At 39.3% G+C, this 6,647-nt stretch overlaps 1 long non-coding RNA gene across 1 annotated transcript; it reads right to left on the bottom strand.

Annotated features, from left to right (window-relative positions):
• Positions 1-456: 456 nt before the first annotated feature.
• LOC135327418 (uncharacterized) lies at positions 457-5,455 on the bottom strand. Its single transcript, XR_010387524.1, has 3 exons — positions 4,954-5,455; positions 4,306-4,397; positions 457-3,399 (listed from the first exon to the last, which is right to left on the bottom strand). It is a non-coding gene; the product is annotated as an uncharacterized LOC135327418 (long non-coding RNA).
• Positions 5,456-6,647: the final 1,192 nt, after the last annotated feature.

Below are 6,647 nucleotides of genomic sequence, written 5' to 3'. Positions count from 1 at the left end.
CTATTTTCAGAACTTGACCTCTGAGAATGTCAGCTACGTCTTATGAAACAATTCATGCAGTGGAGGTATGATGGCTTTTTCTTTTTAACTTTTTTTTTTTTCAAAACCAAGTACACCAAATCTGGCACCTCTGAGTGTAAGGAAGACTTACTTGACAGCAATAAACATAGCTCTGCTGCACTTAACAGACACTCTGTTATGTCTCTTATGCTGATCACGAGCCAGGCTAGGAAGCAAGGAGTTAACATTTCCGCCATGCCTGGAGACACAATGTTCAGAAAAGCTTTGTTTGTCTTTTTTTTTATAGATTTGCAGAACAGTCAGTCCTATTGCAGTGCTGTTGTCAGTTATTGATATTATCATTTAATACACTTCATTAATGAGTGCAGCCACAACCTTAATCAACATTAGACAAACAAGTGGGGGAAAAAAAAAAAAGAGGCATGAACAACTCACTGGAAGGTGAATTCTCTTTTAATTAGCCTGCCCGCTTCTCATGGGGTACCCAACACTCAAAGGTCTATAATAGTGTGTGAATAAAATTATTACATTAGAAAGGTGATGAGATGAAAAAATGATAGGTAGATAGAATAGGAAAGAAATACATACTTAGGTAGAAGTTTGTGCAGTATTTTAAGTAGTGGATTTGTCTGGTGAGCCATTACCATGGCTGCATGGAAAGAAAACAGGATTTCCAGTTTATAAGAATGAGAATTTAAACATGTGGGGTGTGTGGTCTACTTTTGCATTTGCAATGTATTTTCCATGTATTGGTGCCCTCAGGTAATTTGTTGTTCAGCTGCCTGTGGCTGTGTTTCATAACAGGATGAAGTGGTGCTCATTCATGACATGGATCTGTCGTGTGTTAGCAACCATGCAGTGGGGAATGGGGCTTACTGGACGTTTTTCAGCTGGAGACACTCTTGTTAAGGTCTGCTTGCTGTAGAAAATGGCGATTTCTCATGAACTAACCAAGTGTCTGTCAATCAAAGCAATCTTCTCTAAATAAGCTTGGTTTCCCCTGGATGCTATGTTCCAAGTTTCTTCATATGTCCATTTTCTCTATGCAAATTTCTTGTGTGACAGACTACAGATATCACAACAAGGGACTCCTATGATGAAAAAAGTTCCCCTCGTTGTGAGTCAGAAAACACATTTTAGCCAGTGAAGTGAATTATGACTCTTTAAGTAAGAACTTATCTTTTTTTTTTTTTTTTTGAATTGCATAGGCTCAAGAGAGATGCCAATACATATTTTCCAGTGAACAGTGGAGAGTAGAGTACAGAGCTGTTTGACCCATTGGACAGGCTTCACATCAATTTTCTGAAACCTCACACGGTGAGGACTGAATACTAGCCCATGCAGAGAAACTTGGAGAAAGGAAAGACCAGAAAGCAAGCCCAGATGGATAAATTCATATCCACGACTTTAAACAAAGCCACAGAGGAGGCATGGGCCTGTTTGATGTGTTGGGTGATAATGCCAAGAAGATCTGCTGTCTGGTTCTCATTTCTTCCACAAAATTCCTCTATGACCTTGAGAAATTCTCTTACCTCTCTGCCGTGGAGACAGTTCAATCACTGGATTTATTTTTGTCTTGAAAGCCATAGGCTAACTTAAAGTCTGAGGTCTTACCCCACACCTAGACAAAGAAAGAAGTCAAGGTACCATTTAGATTAAACAAATGGTCATAGTTAATCTCTGTGCCTGAATAATCAAGTTCCTTTGTCCTTAATTTTCTTATGTATATAAAATGTCAAAGAAAAGGTAAATAAGGTAGCTGACTGGAAAACTAAGAAATCTGGTCAGAAATATGTATCTGTTTCAGATAAGCTGAGGAATCACACCAGTTTTACATAAGAATAACTGCAAACAGGATTTGTGGCCTGTAAATTTGCAAGTTTCTTCCTTTTTCCTTCAGAAATATAAGCATTGCATTTATTTGACAAGCAGGTCATCATAGCTACTCTGTTCTTAGACTAGTTACTCTCTTGGATTATATATTGGATTATGTAGCTGGGAAGGGTAGAAATCACTCAGTTGGTTCCTGTTGGACATGATTCTACTCTGGTAAACTGACCATGTTTCACTCTAAAAGTGGGTACCTTTAATTTGGAGTATAGATATGAAACTGCACTTGAAATTTATTAGGAATTGAAATTGAGAGGAAAGGTGCCTCAATACAGACATCTAAAATATACTGTGAAAAACGCTTCTTCCTTTTCATTCAAAAAAGATGACAATTGCATAAGAATGCAATAGATGGTCTTGCATAAGACCAATACATCCCAAAGCTGTTACAGGCATTGCAATCTTTGGCTGCAGAATTTGAAATCACTCATAAAGGCCTGTTTTTAAAAGGTTGGGTGCTTTGAATATCTTGAAAGCATCTAAAGATATGTTCCTGAAAATGGAGGCTTCCAAAATCAGTGTCCGTTTTTTAAAACCCTGGCCAAGTAGGAAATGGTGGGAGTCAGGTAAGCGCCTCAAGGTACAGTTTCTTATCATCTGTCGTTTCTCACTTTAACAATGCTGAAATGAAAATATTTTATGGAAACATCATTAATGGATCATTCTTCAACTATGGCTGTGTGCAAATGTTTATGAGAATCCTTTTCTTGGCATGTTTAACATGTCAGTCTGTAATAATTCTATGAGATCTTGCAGTAATTTTGCAGCACATCATTTCCGAAGTCATCCATTTCTGACATTTAAAACATTCTGGTACAGTACAATGCCGTCATTGTTTAATGCAGCACATTGTGAAATATCTTTTATTTTAAGCAGCATTTCAATATTCTTTTTATCAAAATTGTGGTTCACATCTCGGAAATAAACACTTAAAGAAAGCAAAAAGGACAAGTTCAGACTCAGGAAATCAACAGCAGTTGTGTTTGTTGCCTTAGCAGAAATAATATTATTTATGACATTTGGATGCATTTTCATTTGTCAGGAAACTTCCAGGTGGTTGGGTATAGATAGGCTGAGAGATCCTTTTTCATTCCACATAGAAGAAATGCGTTACTATCCCATTTGGTTCAGGATGATGCTTGAAAATAATGAAGCTGAAAGTTCATTCCTGGAAGCAATCACTTATACCATGCAGCCAAGATCTTGTCTCTGTTTGTAAATCTGTTGCAACTTAACTTGCCTCATTGTGGAATAAAGTGACCTGTGTTCATGGACAACTTTGATACAAATAACCTGGGTTTTTCCCACACATTTGTTGAACCCATGTTTAAGTTGAATTTTCTGTTTCGGTTTGTGTCCATTGACCCTCATTCTGAAATATCTCCAGCCCACTTTAATCCCTGTGCTTGGACAGAAGCTCATCATACTTCTAATGACTCAAGAAGTTGGGTTTCAGTGTTGTCCTATACTGCATTCCTGGACTGCCCCCTGGGGAGAGGTATTGTAAGGTAAGTCATTTTTTAAAGAAAGAATTATAGTACCAGAAGGAATTATATACCCGATTACCCAGCCAGATCAATGCAGCTCTGCAGTAGTATTATCAATTGGTGTTGATTCATAAAAGTTATCCCCCCCGCCCAAACCTCCCATTTAAGCCAACCACAGCGCTGATCTTTCCAGCTCTCTCAGCTCTGCTGTTGTAACTTACGGTTCACTTGTCTTCCTGCCCAAGGCACACGTGCCTGGCAGGCAGACTTGCAGTGTCCCTTCACACTTTGTCCGCTGCCTTTCTGAACAGGCTATTTTGCAGCCGTGCCTGGGGGTAACACTGCAGTTACTAGTGAGCCTCTGATACTGCCAGCCACACTCCCCTGCAGTTATTCCATCTTTCCTTTGCAGAAGAAGAAAGCTCTGAAGGCATCGTGTTATTTGCAAGTTCACAAAGTCTGGGAACAATTTATGCTCATGAATTGAGGGGAAATTAATGTTATCCCTTTCTGCATGGAGATGATAGAGAGTTAATTAGTTGTTGGGTTTTTTTTCCATTTTATTTTCCCTTAAAACAGCAGAAACAGATCACAGCAGCCACAGACTGGAGCACCTATGTTGACTGCAGAGTTGGCCAATCCTCATTACAGGAAAAGAGATGGAAAGATAACGCTCTAAAAACTAAACTTTTCCATATCCCTGAAGATGGAAAGAATGATTTAGGAATGGAAACAAGGACTTCTGAGGCAGGAGAAGAGAGAGAAAAGGACAAGCAAAATGCCTAGGATGTTGGAGATATGGCTCCTGGGGATGACAGAGAGGAAGCAGGTAAATCTCTGAGCACGAACTATGTCAAAGGACTGCTATACTACTTGTGCACCAAAAAGTCCCTATGAGTAAGTATACCTGCTTTCTCTTCAAACACACTGAAATTCCTGCTGTTCATCTTCTGAATGAGCTGAGTAGGAGCCAGATTCCTTGTTGGACCATGGTCTGCCCTGGGAAAATAAAACCTACTGAGCGACAAGGGTTATTTGGTAAAAAATAGTCCTTGCCTGACATTCTGAGATACTGTCTTTACCACAAGAGCTCCGTGATGAATTTCCTTTCCTCAGCATAACATGGAAAATTTTTCCATTCCTTTGCTTCTTCTTGTTGATTTGGAGGAGGGACAAGTGGGTGGATACTCATCATTCTTTTAAATGTAACCTACTATAATTTTTAAGTTAATTAAAATGCTTTTAGGTTTACAATTTTGTAACTTAAAACAGTGTGGTGTTTTCCTATGCTGCTATAAAATAAGGATCTAAACACGAGCTATTTATAAACCTTTACTTCAAGTGAACACAGAAACTCTTGCAAAAAACATCAGAATCTCTGCATGAAACATTTGGAAAATTGTTGACTCACTATCACATATATTTTACATTAAGTTCAGGAATCACAGTCCAGACTTTTCACATGTTCAGATACCCTGTTCTAGTGCATAATGCATTTCTGAGTAGTTGCCGTTTTTTTACAGAGGCTGTTTTTATAGCTTCTCAAAATACTCACCAAGTCTGCCCACGTCCACCTCCAGTCTCCACCTCCTTTCCATCTGTAAAGCTCCCTCCCTTTCTCTCAAGATGATCATGTAAAGCAATGGCGACCAGAATTGTTAAAAGCAAATATTTCTCAGCAGCCTCCATCCTTGACATCGAAGTCCTCAGTCTGCTCTTCAGCCTTCTGCAGCCTGAGCAGTTAATGTCACCTCTCCAAACGTGGTACTGAGTAAATGCAGACATTTACATTAGCTAGGCAGCCTACACTCCCTTACAGTCAATGCTTATCAAGTCCGCAGAGTCAATATTTAGGACATGATTCATCTCCTCCTGAAGCAAGCCATTTGTAATACCTGTGCACAGTAGCAAAGTGAGGTGCTGAGCTGAAATGCCGAGTGTGCACCTCAAAACGTTGCGCTGATGTGTGGCTGTGAAAGGACGTTACTGCTAACACAGCAATGTGGTCGGTCCACACTCCTCCAGCTGCAAGTATTGTGGTTGGCTTAATGCAACTAAAAAGGACATGGAAATTTAAGTGCAGACCTTTCCAAGAAATACGTTTTTTTTCTCCTTAATTATTCTCTGTGTTAGGACTTCCTTCTCTGAGAAAGGAGATGGCTGAGAGCAGGGACAGGGCAGATGTAAAACATTTCCCATATGTAACAGCTGCTTTACATTTTCAGGGAATTATAACCTGCTGGTAGGCTGCGGTCTGCCAAGAAGTGTTTATAGGTTGTTTTTATTATATCAGCCTGCTGGAATGAAACCAGATGCAAGATACTGACATGCTATATCTGCGGATGATCGTTCAGACAGATCCAGCTGCAATCTTTCTATTCACTGCTGTCTGGTTCCTTCTTTCAGATAGGAAACCATGCAAAGACGGGAACTTTTGAGCTTTCACACTGGCTCCAGCAAAATCTCCCTCTATAATCCAACAATTTGACCACCATTTGTTTTTTCTTTCTTGAGGAACAGAAAAGAGGCTGTGAAAGTTTCTTGCTGTTGCTTACTCAAAAAAGTTTCTTAAAAAAAACAGTTACAGATAAACAGCATTTGGAAGAATGAATATTATTTTCTGCTAAGAATGTATTTGCAATAAAATTCTTTAACTTTGTGCCATTGATCTGCATATCAGAAAGTGCTGAGCGTATTTCTCCAAGGTCAAGAAATAAATGATATAAAAACCATAGATATGCTTTCAGAATGAAACTTGTGTATTCTGATCTCTCCTGGCACCTTTTGGATGGATGGGTGTTCAGAACCTCTGAGAAGAAAGTTTTTTCTCAACTAAAAGCGTTGAAAATGATTCTTACCTGCTTCAGAAGATAAGGCCAAATTAAGTTGTTCATTGACCGTTTACAGTTAAAGCCATTGGATGGAGGTGATGTTACAGTAATTCAGACAACAACGACTTAAGAGCCATGTAGCTTTGGAGGGTATATTGCACCTCAGAGTAGACCTCTTTGAAGCACCCTTTTGATACTACAAGTTACACCTTTGTTTTAGCTAGCCTGCAGAGGATGTGACCACCTTGGCATATACCACATTCCCCTCACATGACTTAGGGCTTCCAAACAGGGTCTGTGTTTCAATTTGAACCAAATTTGAACTTTTTTTCCTTTTCTTTCTGATAAGCAAGAGGAAGATGTGGAAGAGAACAGCAACTGGGCCACCACATTTGTACACAGAGGTGAAATGCTTGGA

This window comes from Dromaius novaehollandiae, chromosome 2 (genome assembly GCF_036370855.1).
Source record: "Dromaius novaehollandiae isolate bDroNov1 chromosome 2, bDroNov1.hap1, whole genome shotgun sequence".
NCBI classification, from domain to species: domain Eukaryota; kingdom Metazoa; phylum Chordata; class Aves; order Casuariiformes; family Dromaiidae; genus Dromaius; species Dromaius novaehollandiae.
The sequence above is the reverse complement of the archived record's forward strand: the minus strand, read 5'-3'. Positions and strand labels throughout refer to the sequence as shown.